The sequence below is a fragment of the Salvelinus alpinus genome, chromosome 16 (assembly GCF_045679555.1).
Source record: "Salvelinus alpinus chromosome 16, SLU_Salpinus.1, whole genome shotgun sequence".
Classification (NCBI taxonomy): domain Eukaryota; kingdom Metazoa; phylum Chordata; class Actinopteri; order Salmoniformes; family Salmonidae; genus Salvelinus; species Salvelinus alpinus.
The window spans coordinates 22,043,949-22,060,681 of record NC_092101.1 but is presented as its reverse complement, the minus strand read 5'-3'; the positions used below and the strand labels follow the sequence as shown (position 1 = coordinate 22,060,681).

Below are 16,733 nucleotides of genomic sequence, written 5' to 3'. Positions count from 1 at the left end.
CCAGAGCATCCCACACAGCTCAATGGGTGACATGTCTGGTGAGTGTGCAGGCAATGGAAGAACTTGGACATGTTCAGCTTCTAGGAATTGTGTACAGATCCCTGCGACATGGGGCCGTGGATTAACATGCTGAAATATGAGGTGATGGCGGCGAATAAATGGGACGACTATGGGCCTCAGGATCTCATCACGGTATATCTGTGCATTCAAATTGCCATCGATAAAATGCAATTGTGTTCGTTGTCTGTAGCTTATGCCTGCCTATACCATAACCCCACCGCCACCATGGGCACTCTGTTCACAACGTTGACATCAGCAAACCACTCGCCCACACGATGCCATTAAAAAACATGTCTGCGGTTGTGAGGCCAATTGGACGTACTGCCAAATTCTCTAAAACAATGTTGGAGGCGGCTTATGGTAGAGAAATGTACATTAAATTCTATGGCAACAGCTCGGGTGGACATTCCTGCAGTTTGCACTCTCCCTCAAAACTTGAGACATCTGTGGCATTGTGTTGTTTGACAAAGCAACCCTAAATCCGTAAACATGGGCACCCTCATAGATATCATCCTGACCAACTTGCCCTCCAAATACACCTCTGCTGTTTTCAATCAGGATCTCAGTGATCACTGCCTCATTGCCTGCATCCGCTATGGGTCCGCGGTCATACGACCACCCCTCATCACTGTCAAACGCTCCCTAAAACACTTCCGCGAGCAGGCCTTTCTAATCGATCTGGCCTGGGTATCCTGGAAGAATATTGATCTCATCCCGTCGGTAGAGGATGCCTGGTCGTTCTTTAAAAGTGTTTTCCTCACCATCTTAAATAAGCATGCCCCATTCAAAAAATGTAGAACTAAGAACAGATAAAGCTCTTGGTTCACTCCAGACCTGACTGCCCTCGACCAGAACAAAAACATCCTGTGGCGGACTGCACTAGCATTGAATAGTCCCCGCGATATGCAACTTTTCAGGGAAGTCAGGAACCAATACACGCAGTCAGTCAGGAAACCAAAGGCTAGCTTTTTCAAACAGTAATTTGCATCCTGTAACACTGTAAAGTCCATGGAGAATAAGAGCACCTCCTCCCAGCTGCCCACTGCACTAGGGAACACTGTCACCACCGATAAATCCACGATAATCGAGAATTTCAAGAAGCATTTCTCTACGGCTGGCCATGCTTTCCTCCTGGCTACCCCAACACTGGGATACAGCTCTGCACCCCCCGCAGCAACTTGCCCAAGCCTCACCAGCTTCTCCTTCACCCAAATCCAGATAGCAGATGTTCTGAAAGAGCTGTAAAACCTGGACCCGTACAAATCAGCTGGGCTAGACAATCTGGACACTCTCTTTCTAAAATTATCCGCTGCCATTGTTGCAACCCCTATTACCAGTCTGTTCAACCTCTCTTTTGTATCTTCTGAGATCCCTAAAGATTGGAAAGCTGCCACGGTCATCCCCCCCTTCAAAGGGTGTGACACTCTAGACCCAAACTGTTACAGACCTACATCTATCCTGCCCTGTCTTTCTAAAGTCTTCGAAAGACAAGTTAGTAAACAGATCACTGACCATTTAGAATTCTACCGTACCTTCTCCGCTGTGCAATCTGGTTTCCGAGCTGGTCACGGGTGCACCTCAGCCACGCTCAAGGTATTAAACGATATCATAACCGCCATCGATAATAGACAGGGTTCAATTCCCGGGCCGACTCTCTTCTCTGTTTACATCAATGATGTCGCTCTTGCTGCTGGTGATTATCTGATCCACCTCTATGCAGACGACACCATTCTGTATACATCTGGCCCTTCTTTGGACACTGTGTTAACAAACCTCCAAACGAGCTTCAATGCCATACAACTCTCCTTCCGTGGCATCCAACTGCTCTTAAACGCTAGTAAAACTAAATGCATGCTCTTCAACCGATTGCTGCCCGCACCCGACAGCCCGACTAGCATCACTACTCTGAACGGTTCTGACTTCGAACATGTGGACAACTACAAATACCTAGGTGTCTGGCTAGACTGTAAACCCTCCTTCCAGACTCATATTAAACATCTCCAATCCAAAATGAAATATAGAATCGGCTTCCTATTTCACATCAAAGCCTCCTTCACTCACGCCGCCAAACATACCCTCATAAAACTGACTATCCCACCGATCCTCGACTTTGGCGATGTCATTTACAAAATAGCCTCTAACACTCTACTCAGCAAACTGGATGCAGTCTATCACAGTGCCATCCGTTTTGTCACCAAAGCCCCATATACCACCCACCACTGCGACCTGTAAGTTCTCGTCGGCTGGCTCTCGCTACATATTCATCGTCAGACCCACTGGCTCCAAGTCATCTATAAGTCTTTGCTAGGTAAAGCTCCACCTTAACTCAGCTCACTGGTCACGATAACAACACCCACCCATAGCACGAGCTTCACCAGGTATATCTCACTGGTCATCCCCAAAGCCAACAGCTCTTTGGCCGCCTTTCCTTCCAGTTCTCTGCTGCCAATGACTGGAACGAATTGCAAAAATCACTGAAGTTGGAGACTTATATCTCCCTCACTAACTTTAAACATCAGCTATCTGTGCAGCTAACCGATCGCTGCATCTGTACACAGCCCATCTGTAAATAGCCCATCCAATCTACCTACCTCATCACCATATTGTTTTTATTTACTTTTTTGCTCTTTTGCACACCTGTATTTCTACTTGCACATCATCATCTGCACATCTATCACTCCAGTGTTAATTTTTAAAATTGTAATTACATCGCTACTATGGTCTATCTATTGCCTTACCTCCTCACGCCATTTGCACACACTGTATATAGACTTTTTTTCTATTGTGGAATTGACTGTACGTTTGTTAATTCCATGTGTAACTCTGTGTTGTTGTTTGTATTGCACTGCTTTGCTTTATCTTGGCCAGGTCACAGTTGTAAATGAGAACTTGTACTCAACTGGCCTACCTGGTTAAACAAAGATTACATTTTTTTTTTTATTAAAAAACATAAAGGTTGCACTTTTGAATCTCATCACGGACAACTTTAGCATTTTAGCGACTTTGAAACTACTCACTACTTTTTAGCTACTACTTAGCATGTTAGCTAACCCTTCCCCTAACCTTAACCCTTTAACCTAACTCCTAACGTTAACCCCTAACCCCTGTCCTAGCTAACATAAGCAACCTAGCTAACGTTAGTGTTAGCCACCTAGCTAAAGTTAACCACAACAAATTGGAATTTGTAACATATCATAAGTTCAGCAAATTTCTAACATATTGTACGAATTGCAATTCGTAACATATCATACGAATTGTAATTTGCACAATATCATAAGAAAACGATAATGGAAATCCACAAATTAATACATACCATATGAAATGAAACATCATACACTACTGAACAAAAATATACAGTGCATTCGGAAAGTATTCAGACTTTTTCCACATTCTGTTACGTAACAGCCTTACTCTAAAATTGATTAAATAGGATTTTTTCCATTTATAACTAAAATCACAATTACAAAAGTATTCAGACACTTTACTCAGTACTTTGTAGAAGCACCTTTGGCAGCGATTACCGCCTCAAGTCTGGGTATGACGCAACAAGCTTGATTGTGTCGCACTGCTTTGCTTTATCTTGGCCAGGTCGCAGTTGTAAATGAGAACTTGTTCTCAACTAGCCTACCTGGTTAAATAAAGGTGAAAAAAAACGGTATTTGGGGAGTTTCTCCCACTCTTCTCTGCAGATCCTCTCAAGCTCATCAAGGTTTGATGGGGAGCGTTGCTGCACAGCTATTTTCATGTCTCTCCAGAGATGTTCGATCGGGTTCAAGTCCAGGCTCTTGCTGGGCCACACAAGGACATTCAAAGACTTCTCCCGAAAGCCAATCCTGTGTTGTATTGGCTGTGTGCTTCGGGTCAATGTCCTTTTGGAAGGTGAACCTTCGCCCCAGTCTGAGGTCCTGAGCGCTCTGGAGCAGGTTTTCATCAAGGATCTCTCTGTACTTTGCTCCGTTCACCCAAACATGCTGAATGGGTGACAAGTCTGTTTTTTTATGCAGGCCATGGAAGAACTGGGGCATTTTCAGCTTCCAGGAATTGTATACAGATCCTTGCAACATGGGGCCGTGGATTATCATGCTGAAACATGAGGTGATGACGGCAGATGAATGGCACGACACTGGACCTCAGGATCTCGTCATGGAATCTCTGTGCATTCCAGCTGCCATCGATAAAATGCAATTGTGTTCATTGTCCGTAGCTTATGCCTGCCCATACCATAACCCCACTGCCACCATGGGCACTCTGTTCACAACGTTGACATCAACAAACCTCTCGCCCACACTACGCTATACACGTGGTCTGCGGTTGTGAGGCTGGTTAAACGTACTTCAAAATTCTTTAAAATAACGTTGGAGGCGGCTTATGTTAGAGAAATTAACATGAAATGATCTGTCAACAGCTCTGGTAGACATTCCTGCAGTCAGCATGACAATTGCATTCTCCCTCAAAGAGAAATAAGCTTTTTGTGCATGTGGAACATTTCTGGGATGTTTTATTTTAGCTCATGAAACATAGGACCAACACTTTACATGTTGTGTTTATATTTTTGTTCAGTGTAGTTAGTGTCCCAGATTTACATTTATTATGTTACTTCTACCTCGTGAGTCCAGGTTGCATCCTGCCAAGAGGCAACACATTTATTCCCCTTTCTATCAAATTAGTTAGGAGAAAAACATCCTAGTGTTGAGCAGAGACCCCGGTCTGACATAGCTTTTCAAAGAGATAAGATCTGAGTCAGAATAAAAGCGAGGGGAAAGGCCAATCCCTCACAGTCATCTTGCTGCGATTAACATCAGGATAATTATAAGTTGTATAGCTGGGGGAAATTGGTTCTACCTAAGGGGCCAGCGTTAACAGTACTAAGTGTCTTGTCCATTTGGATTTTAATTGCCAATACTGAGTGTTTCTTTTTTTCCACACAGACATTCTGAGCCTCTTCAAATTTTGGACCACTCAAGTAAAGTGATACATTTTCAAACTGTAATTCTTCTCTGGGATTTTTTGCCCCCCCCTCTTCCATGTGTGCGTGTGTAATGTAGAAAGGAGCACATGTAATAAGCTTGGGAACTGGCTTTGGTTGTTTTTTGAGAAGTAGGGAAGAGGAGACGATCATGACAGGCTTACTGTGCACACAAGCTAGACGTCCGCTGGAGTTTTCCAGCCATCTCCACTAATCTGATGAAACAATGCGGTGAGGTCTACATACTGGCTCTGTTAGGGGGGGCTTCCATGGCACCATTTCAGGGGTGAAAGGTCATTAAAAAACCATGGAACTGTCATGCTCCATTACTACCTACAATGACAGAGGAGTGCAAGATTTAAAAAATATATATATAACTACCCCCTTCCTGCAAATCCCCCCCACCCCCCAGTTGCTACTCTAGTTTTGACCCATTATAAAAGATAGTACCCCAAATTGTAAATATTCACTTTACAAAGCTACATAGTACTATCAATCATTAAGGCTGCTGGATAGATTGAGGGGCATTATAACACTTTGCTTACGTTCTATGTAGCTTTCATATTATGCTTATTTATTGCTCATAAATGTGTTTTATGTAGTTAACAATAACATTAAAGAGCGACTGAACGCACCGATATGTCATGTGTTTCTCTGTTGTTCATTAATGAAACAAGGTTTCAGCAAGTCACTTTACAAATTACCTCTACTAACCTGTACCCCGCACATTGACTCGGGTACTGGTACCCCCTGTATATAGCCTCATTATTGTTATGTAATTTTCTTGTGTTACTTATTTATTTTAAAAGAATTATGGTTTATTTAGTAAATATTTTCTTAACTCTCTTGAACGGCATTGTTGGTTAAGGATTGTAAGTAAGCATTTCAAGGATTGTAAGTAAGCATTTCACGGAGACCCTGTTGTATTCGGCGCATGTGACGAATAAAATTTGATTTGACTTGGGGTGTGATTCGATGCAACAGTTACTGATGTTTGTCCCCAATGACAAGTCAGAAACAAAGCCAGTATCACGTCCTTAAAATAGTCCGAATGAATCTAAGATATCTAGCTATTGTGTTTGCTACAGTATTTCTTGAGTAAACGTGTTGTGACGTGTTGTCTTATGTAAACAAAGTCAGATCCTCTGTGCTGATGGGCAGGTCTGTCTCACTGTCTGTGTGTTCTGCGGAAGGATTGGATAGAGCGCAATCACCACAGCTGTGTATCCCATGTTAGTGGGCAAGGGAGCATTGTCAAAATCAAAACCCAAGTAAATCATGACAAAGTCACTTTATGACAAAATGATCCTATTTACACTTTGTAGTTTGTATCAGAGAATTTATTGTCTACAGTATGGGTTAGAATAATTAAGAGACCTAGACAGGTGCGCACACACACAGACCCAAGTTTCACACCTTTCCACACCCTATCAATCAAGATAACAGGCCCTGTTGCTTAATGTCTTGCTAGTCCATGAGAATATAGTGTTCATGTCTCAGGCCTGGAGGAAGACAGCTGGGGTTGCTTTAGACTACAAGGTGGATCCCTCACCCAGCTACTGTCTCCTTGGGGGAAGACACCTTACCTCTCTTGTTCTTGAAATGGATCCAGCTGTGTCATTGGGTCACAGAAAGATGGCAGAATGATTTGAATGCTCAGATGAGTCTGCTGGAATGCATGCTAAGCACGCAGCTGATCTGTTTCTCTGATGAGTGACTGACACTGTAATTGACACAATGAAAGGGGGATAAACACTGTGTTAACTGTAGAGGAGTGAACCCAGGGCTTGATTGGAGGAACACTGTCTGTGGTACTGTACGTCTTGTAGCATCTTGTCATTATAGTCGTTTCATGAGCCTGCATCGAGCATGGTGGTATTCAGATAAAGCGATTGCATGCAAAAACACACAGGCCAGATAGTGGGCCCCCTGTGATAAAATGGCAGCCAGTGGGTGGGTGTTCTGTGGCATGATCTCTTGTTTGGTCCTGGTCTGCTGCTAAAGCTCCGGTGAGTAACTGGCTGGACCCGTCCCACTACTTCTGGGCTGTCTGAAGCGTTTGCAGCACAGCAGCACTCCCCTCCACGTGGGCCACTCGTCCCGCTGCTCCGGGCCTGCCTGCCTGGGGAAAACATCTCATCATTCACAAAAACACAGCTGAAGATAAGGCGCAGCTCGAGAGAACTGTGTGTGTGTGTGAGTGTGTGTGAGTGTCAATGTTTTATGTCGAGAATGATTTATTCTAAAATGTTACAAGATCGTTCATTATTCAATAGTCTGCAGAGACAAAAGTGTATTTTTGGTTTTGTGCAGATGTTGTGCTTTTGATTAGAACAGGCAGACTTGGGACTGGCCCAAATGATTTGATTAACTAGCAGATTGTCCTCTTGTCTAAAGCAGTTCACATCTATTTAAGGTGGCTGAATTTATAGCCCAGTTAAGAATTAAATTAAGCAATGACAATCTGCTGTAGAATGAAATCACAGGAATGCGACCATCTCATCCAAAGTTCAGATTTAAGCACTTGACTGAGCGGGCAGTGTCAATGGAGTGTCTGTGCGCCTCGCTCAGGCGTTCCACTGCCTGGGGGGGTGTGTGTGCGACAAGTGTGTGCGGTATACCTGGATGGGCCGGGTGTCTGCTCAGACAGACAGCAGGTGGAGGTGAATATGTGTCTGGGAGTTCCTCGTCCAGACAGACAGATGCATTCAGCACTCTTTTCAGGACAGCAGGCTATCACAAGGCAGGGAGGTACATGTGTGTCCAAACTAGCAGCAGTAAGCCTCTTCAGGTAACCATGTGAGAAGACAGAGGAGTAGAACGAGAGGACAATGGTATTACCCACTGTTTGGGGGATTTGATTTGTGTGACTATGAGTTGTTACTGTGTGAGAGGACTACAACTTCCACTGTGCTGATGACAGTCACCACACAGGCTGAGACAGTGATACTTTGTCACCCAAAGCCATTAATTGTGTCAAATCATTTCAGTCATGTCTGCTTCTCATTATTAAAACACTAGTATAGCATTTTAGTTACCAGCCTACCGTTTTTGGCTCACATTTCATCTGCAATCGCTTACACAAAATAAAAATGATTTGGCCTCTAGTGGCTGTTATAGTGTAGTCATTGAGCCTAGTGATTGATCCATTAGCTGGAATTCACTGTTTACCTTTTGGATTGTAATCGGTGCTCAGGCTCTACCTGTGATTTCTCCTCTGATTGTGCAAACGTCTAGTATTTTCAGTGCTTTTAAGCTTTCTGTCTCTCTGCCCAGCATATTAGCTCTAACATTCCATAAACATAAACCTTGTGCCCGGTGTTGCCCAAGCAGGGTTTTTTTTGTTTGAAATCTGAGTGTCCACAGCTTCCTACTGCAAGTTGTAATGCTAGAGTTAGAGTGTAGTAGACGTACGACTTTGAACATGATTTCCAAGACTTTAATCTATCCTCTTAAGACTGAATTTTTCACACATTAACTTCATAGATGTTGTCACAAATTAGAAATAAACATGTGCTGTAGCCGTGTAATTGTGCAGTACATCATTTCAGAGGTTTGTTTTATAGCCGTTATTATTTGAAGATGATATCCGTTGATAAATGAACCTCTATAAATATAAAGTTAGTGAATCATTTAAATGCATGTAAATATTCCCCCAAAATCCCTTTAAAGTAATCCGAACCATGCCAAATGAAAAGATTCATTATAAAATGATCAGCTTTAGAACATTCTAGGATTTTTTACTTTGCGTGTGTAAGAGCGTGTGTGTCAGTGTGTGTCTGTTGGAGTGTGTGTTATTTATGTAAATCGACATGCCATTTTTTATTTCAGTAAAAGTGACATCATTAAGAAAGCTGTAATCCTGGAGAAAAAAAATCTACAGATATTGGCTCCATTAAGGAGTGTAAATGTGTGAAGTGCGTTGTGGAGGAGGGATGAGACACTTTTTTAAACTCCCAGAGCAAATGAGCTGGCCAGATAATTCAGTTAAGGGAGATATAATTACTTCTGGTTTCCTGCGAGGCAGAATGGAGTTGATGCAGAGAGATGGAGGCCAGGTTTGCATTTCAGGCCCAGCAGCCAGCCAGTCAGTGTGTCCCGGGGACTGGGCCCAGCGCTTGTTTGAGGAAAGATTATCTTGACAAATTGGATAAACATCTTGTGCATGACAGGATGCTGACGGAAGGTCGGCTCTACGTGCACACCTGGGGAGAGTTTGCTTAGTGTGTGACCAGGGTGTGCAGCTCACCCAGCCTGCTGCTGTTTATCCCAGACAGGTAACAACAGGCTCAAGGGCCCAGGCCTCTTCAGAAACACTCTATGCAGATTTCAGATATGTCTCTCTCATTCTCGCTCTCTCTCTTTCCCTCTCTCTCTTTCCCTCTTGCTCCCCCTCCTCTCTCTGTGTTTTTAGCTGCATCTGAGAGGGACTGCAGACTGCAGCTTAAAGAGACAAAGAGAAGAGAGCAGGCAGCCTATGCTGTGTTCTGTTGCAGACAGGGCCAGCCAGGTGAGGCAGAGAGCAGTAGGTAGATGGATCAGGGTTTGAGCAGAGGGCAGGTTAACACAGTGACTGACTAGCTGGATGGTCCCTTTCCCCTCACATGTCCCACCTCTTCCGTGGCCGTCAGTCAGCGTAGGTGAACTCAGCGAGCATGTGAAACTTTATCGCAGGACTGAGTGTGTTGAAAATCAGCCACTCAGTGACCACAAGCTCCAGAACAGAACACCTTTTCACTGTGACCCCTAGGGCTCTGCTACTGAAAAAACACACAGCGGGATGAACATGCTAGAAAAACACGTTTCAAAACTCCCCCATCAAATATGGTTATGTTGTGAATTATTTATTGACATGTTATAAATTATAGACCATGGTTTTTGGCACCGCTCATGGTTCACCATCACTTCTGAAAAGTACACTTATTAGTCATTTAAAATGGAGCAAAAACACAGTAATGATAGTAATGATTGTAGATTTATTTCTGTGAGAAAACAGTGGCAGTGAAATGGGTAAAAGTGGAGATGACACTGTCTCTCTCTCTCTCTTTACACCCAGGCAGCCTGACGGTTAGACTGTGTTGAAGAGTGTGGTAATGAGACAGATGTAATGGCCTTATGATTCTGTCCTGGGGGAACTGTCTGAGTATGATTGATCAGATTCATGGAGAAGGGGCCTCACACCTGAGATCACCTCTCTCTTTGTAATCCAGAAACCTTGGAAGGATATTCTATTACCTGCTAACCCAGGAAATCTCTCTCTCTCTCTCTCTCTTACCCCCCCTCTCTCTCTTATCCCCTCTCTCTCTCCCTCTCTCTCTCTCTCTCTCTCTCTCTCTCTCTCTCTCTCTCTCTCTCTCTCTCTCTCTCTCTCTCTCTCTCTCTCTCTCTACCCCCCCTCTCTCTCTCTCTCTCTCTACTCCCCTCTCTCTCTCTCTCTTACACCCCTCTCTCTCTCTCTCTCTCTCTCTCTCTCTCTCTCTCTCTCTCTCTCTCTCTCTCTCTCTCTCTCTCTCTCTCTCTCTCTCTCTCTCTCTCTCTCTCTCTCTCTCTCTCTCTCTCTCTCTCTCTCTCTCTCTCTCTCTCACCCCCCCTCTCTCTCTTATCCTCTCTCTCTCTCTCTCTCTCTCTCTCTCTCTCTCTCTCTCTCTCTCTCTCTCTCTCTCTCTCTCTCTCTCTCTCTCTCTCTCTCTCTCTCTCTCTCTCTCTCTCTCTCTCTCTCTCTCTCTCTCTCTCTCTCTCTCTTACCCCCCCTCTCTCTCTTATCCTCTCTCTCTCTCTCTCTCTCTCTCTCTCTCTCTCTCTCTCTCTCTCTCTCTCTCTCTCTCTCTCTCTCTCTCTTACCCTCCCCCTCTCTCTCTCTCTCTCTTACCCTCCCCCTCTCTCTCTCTCTCTCTTACCCCCCCTCTCTCTCTCTAACTCTCTCTGTACAGTATGTAGAGCTGGCTGTCCTAACCACACATCCCCTTCTGGAGTCGTGTGGAGGTTAATTTATCTAATGCCATTCTCGTAGGCGCCAGACTCCGTTTTTGACAGGTCCATCTTTTTATAATTTTACACAGGATTTAGTGATTTCCTATCTCCCAATGTTATTTCCACTGTCTCTACGGGGGGTAATTTGACTTAGCGGATTTAGAGCCAAGTTTTCTTAATTAACTATGTAACCTACTTTGCCATGTGTACAACCAGTCCTTTGGCTCTCAGATCAGTTCAAGGAACACATTACTCTTACTCTTTGGCACTACAAGGTCAGCTGCTTCAGTGGAGATGACAACATGAAGACCAGTGGGCTCTTGCTCATCCTGTGTGCCACACCAACTCCATGTCACTTTTAGCTTTCAACTAACTGTGCTCTCTCAGTATAATTATTGTCATTGCTGTGCCCTCCCCCATCAGTGGTCCTCTGTTAAGAAAGTAGAAGCATCACTGTCACAGACCGGCCAAGCATGCATTATAGAGTCTGTGTTTTCCCAACTGGAAGACACCATTCAGATAGGCAATCAATTCCAATCCCCTAACCATACAACCCCTACACCACCATCACCACCACTACCACCATTACCACCACCCAATACAATGAGGGCAGTCTGTGCTTTACTAAAAATAATCTATAAGCAAATAGCTCTCTTTCTGCATGTGAGAATGTGTGAAAGGGCCCACTAATCAAGTTATAAAAGAGTTGGAAAACAAGTGCAGAGGAAATAGAAGGCAGGCCTCATAAAAGACCTTTGTGTGGCGCTCTGTTTCCCTTCTATCCTCTGAGTGTATCATAGCTGACATTTCCACTCTCATTAGTGGGATTCCATGAATGGGACCTCAAGGACGCGGTCGCTCAATGAGGGGGGAAGGATGGCAGGCTCTTTCCCCTGCATGTTTTATCTCATACCAACCCCCAGCCACATTCCACTCTAATGGACCTGAAAGTTCTGTCCTAGTCTGTCCTTGTCTGCTCTGTTCTGTTCCCAGCCCCAACCAACCAGGCCTCTGGGTTCCGGGTTCCATGTCTCGGTCACATTGTTTCCTTCAAATGGTTAAAAATCCCCAAGAAAAGTGCCTGTCTTTTCCCACTGGCATTCGAGGGCTAATTTCCAGATTAGGAACAGGAAATGTATTTAATCCCTCCCAGCTTCATTCAATTCAAGAGGGTCTTGTTCTTCATGCTTAAACGCTTGCTAACCAAAGCTTTATTTGAAAAAGTCAATAGTAAAGGACAACCAATCGAACATTATTAGGTCCCAAAAATATAATGGATGACATAAAAAAAAAAGTTTGACTTACCATAATATTTGATGGTCTGTTGTTTTTTCGGTCGGTGATAAGTGAGAGCCTACCCTGATTAACACAGATGGCTATAAAAGTAGTGACCGTTTATAAGCTTTCTAAAAAATTAGAATTCTAGAAAAAATACAAGAAGCAGAATTTCATTTAAATATTATGGTTATTTAAATATTATTCCAAGAGCAGCTTGGACACAAGTGGCGTGAGAGAAGAAAAAAAACTCTCCCTCCATTTCCATTATAGATTGCTGGCAATGGGATGAGCAGAGGGCCGAGGTGCTTGTGTGGCCTTATGCCATGTGCCATTTAATTTTCTCCCCTGTGCTCATTCTTTATAATCTTGGCTTGGCCCGCGCTAGAACCCGGTCCCCAAGTATCCAAAAACACAGGGCCTGGCTGGCTCCAGTTCTCTTTAGTCATCACTTTCAAAGGCCCAGTCTCAACTGGGAAATCATCTCTGATTGTGTGGCAGAGAGATGGAGAGCGATATACACTGAGTACAAAACATTAACAACACCTGCTCTTTCCATGACATAGACTGACCAGGGGAAAGCTATGATCCCTTATTGATGTCACTTGTTAAATCCACTTCCATCAGTGTAGATTAAGGGGAGGAGACAGGTTTAAGAAGGATTGTTAAGCCTTGAGACAACTGAGACATGGATTATGTATGTGTGCCATTCAGAGGGTGAATGGGCAAGACAAAATATTTAAGTGCCTTTGAATGGGGTATGGTAGTACAGTAGGTGCCAGGCGCACCGGTTTGTGTCAAGAACTGCCATGCTGCTGGGTTTTTCACGCTCAACAGTTTCTAGACAACTTGACACAACCGTGGGAAGCATTAGCGTCAACATGGGCCAGCATCCATGAGGAACGCTTTTGACAACTTGTAGAGTCCATGCCCCGACGAATTGAGGCTGTTCTGAGGGCAAAATGGGGGGGTGCAACACAGTATTAGGAATATACAGTATATATTATAAGAGGAAAAGGCAGAGAGGTTGTCCAGTGAAGACATGGTTGTTCTGTGTTGGAACAGGTTGGTGTAGTGATCTGGTAGACGAGACTGTTTTGTAGTGAAACCCTGATACTGCTGTACGGTACCAATCACTCTATTAATGAATGAATTACTAGACTGAATTAGTCAACCTCCCTCTCAGATACTCTTCTCTATTTATAAAACTGTTTTTATGAATCACTGTAAACAACTCAACTTTACTAAACACAATAAAAGCAGGAACATGGTCAAATCTGATTTGTTGAAATGAAATAGTCAACCACTCAGGATAAGGATAAAAATACATTTGTAGCATCATTTAGTGAAATGTATACCTGAATCCTTTTACAGTGGGGCAAAAAAGTATTTAGTCAGCCACCAATTGTGCAAGTTCTCCCACTTAAAAAGATGAGAGAGGCCTGTAATTTTCATCATAGGTACGTACACTTCAACTATGACAGACAAAATGAGAAAAAAAAATCCAGAAAATCACATTGTAGGATTTTTAATGAATTTATTTGCAAATTATGGTGGAAAATAAGTATTTGGTCAATAACAAAAGTTTATCTCAATACTTTGTTATATACCCTTTGTTGGCAATGACAGAGGTCAAACGTTTTCTGTAAGTCTTCACAAGGTTTTCACACACTGTTGCTGGTATTTTGGCCCATTCCTCCATGCAGATCTCCTCTAGAGCAGTGATGTTTTGGGGCTGTTGCTGGGCAACACGGACTTTCAACTCCCTCCAAAGATTTTCTATGGGCTTGAGATCTGGAGACTGGCTAGGCCACTCCAGGACCTTGAAATGCTTCTTACGAAGCCACTCCTTCGTTGCCCGGGCGGTGTGTTTGGGATCATTGTCATGCTGAAAGACCCAGCCACGTGTACCTATGATGAAAATTACAGGCCTCTCTCATCTTTTTAAGTGGGAGAACTTGCACAATTGTTGGCTGACTAAATACTTTTTTGCCCCACTGTATATGCTTTTTACTGGGTTTGCAATGTAGCCATAATCTCTTTTTGTGTAGTGTATGATATAATACATATTGCTTGAATATGGTTTATGTTAATTCAACAGTACAATAGGTGTTGGTAAATGTTGTTGTGATGACTTTCTAGGTTATCTCAGACTCCTATGAGATGGATGGCCATCTTTGTTTTATTGACTTTTGTACATTTTGAACTGTAAAACATTGGGACAAAGATGCATTTCAGAGCTGTGTACAGTGTTACTGCTGGGTTTGTATCCTGGGCCCAGTTTGGCACAGTTGTGATGACTTTTTGGAGTAAGGGACTAGCCGGTTCCCATTCATTCAGTTTGTATGCAGTACCAGAAGGCAAGTAGCGCTGGGGTGTGAGTATGATCTGTTGACTACAAAGATTCCTGTCACACGCTACACAAGGCCCCTGACTAGCCGATTTCGCCAAGCCCTCAGTTCTATGTCAACACGAGGACAACTGTGGAGGGAAGCTTTCACTTCTTCTTTTGTTTATGCATGATTACACTCACACATTTGAATGAGTCCATTTAAGAATGTTAACAAACGTTTCATTAGGTAAAGCATTTGCCATCCATGATCAGGTTTTCAAGTGGGAACAATGATACAATATTTAATAACTCAGACGATTTCTTGTTATGTTGAGAAACCATTGTGTGTATCACAATCCTTACACAAAAGGTTTCAACCCCTCTGGACAACTGTACTATAACCAGTAAGTCAAAATATGGTGTTTGTTGTTGCAGCTGAACAAAAAAAGTGGTTCTAAGTGATTGGCTGATCCTTGTGTCCCATGCAGGACAATCGTCCAGTCAAAAAGAGAACACAGTCGGCTTGTGTGGGCCCTAGTAGTGAAGATCCTACACTGTTCACCCCTGCCTGGCTGCCCGCTGCATGGACCCACCCCACTCAGAAGAATGTGTCCAGTCATCTCACCACTGAAAAGGCCACATGTGCAACTATCAAGATTCCTTAATACAGTTAGAAGAAATGTCACTATTATGCAAACATATTGCTGCTTTATGGACTACTGGCTGAACTGTACAGTACACTGCCTCGCTTATGTTGATGGAATAATGTGTTGATTTTTACAAATGTATTTCTGAATTGTGTTATGGTTCTTAAAGGTCCACTTCAGCCATTTTTATCTCAATATCAAATCATTCCTGGGTAACAATTAAGTACCTTACAGTGATTTGTTGTCAATTAAAATGGTCAAAAATAAACAAAAATGGCTTCTTCGCAAAGAGAAATTTCTCAAGCAAGAATTTTGTTAGGAGTGTCTGGGAGTGATCTGGGTGGGGAGGGAAAACTGAAAACTAGCTGTTATTGGCAGAGAGGTTTGGAACTCTCTTTCTTACTGGTCTATTAACTAATTTACCGCCTGGTGATGTCAGCAGGCAGGCCAAAACGCCATCCCACCAAAACATGATTCAATTTCAGGCAGTCTTTTCAAACAGCTTACACTAAAAGGGTATTATCATAATTGTCACAATTTCACAGTATTATTCCAACCTCAGTGTGGAAATATATATAAAACACAGAAAAATCATGTTTTTGACTGCTCTGGGCCTCTGGTTATTTTGACACAATTCACTCTTAATGTATCTGTTGTATCTAATATCACCTTTAAAAACAGTTGTAATTTGAAACTGGTTGTGTAAAACTATAACTATCCCAGTGAATTTCTGACATATTCTGAACTTTTGCATATCCATCTCCTTTGTTGTCCTCTGTGAAAGTTATGCGTGTACTTACTACTTACTGGTAGGCTAGTATGTCTACTAATTTTATAGCATATTCTGGTTAATGTATGTGTGTGGAGGAGGGCCCAGAAATGGCAGGCAAAGCTACTGATGATGATTTAAGTGTTACACCCTCTTGTTGATTCTTACCTAAATGAAAAGTGTTGTGAATGGATCCCCTAAAAACTAGAATTGGCCTGTTGTAGTTTTGGCTGGGGGCTGTCTGGAGGAGGGTAGGGAGCACAGAGGGAGCACAGAGGGCCTGGTGCTGCTGGGAGAGAGAGGGGAGCAGTTTGTGGTTCTGAGGCCAGCGGGCCCAGGGACCCTACTGGTGAACCATACACCTGTCTGTCTGTTCTCAACTCATTTGTATAATGCTGGATCATGGATGAAATTGAGTGTTCGGCAGTGGGATTGAAGTTTTAATTCTGGCTCTGTGCTTTGGGGCAGCTGTTCTGCCTTTCCCCTTCCAATCAATTAGGTGCAGAGACAGCAGAGCCATGCTGGAGCAAAGGCTTGCTTTAGCTGTCATCTAGCTACCTGGGAGAAGTACTGCTGCCACCATGCTGAATAGGAATAAAACAAAGGAGTTTACCGTCCAGTTGAGCTAGCTACTGTTTGTCCTCTAATCAATAAATATGTTGTGATTATACGCTCGAGTAGACAGAGGAGGAATGTCAGTGAAACGAGGCAAAG

General features: G+C 43.3%; 1 long non-coding RNA gene across 1 annotated transcript in view; it reads left to right on the top strand.

Annotated features, from left to right (window-relative positions):
• LOC139541146 (uncharacterized) overlaps positions 1-15,973 on the top strand; it is a 92,671-nt gene extending 76,698 nt beyond the window's left edge. Inside the window, exon 3 of the long non-coding RNA XR_011668317.1 lies at positions 15,092-15,973. This is a non-coding gene — a long non-coding RNA (uncharacterized lncRNA). The remainder of the gene's footprint in view (positions 1-15,091) is intronic.
• Positions 15,974-16,733: the final 760 nt, after the last annotated feature.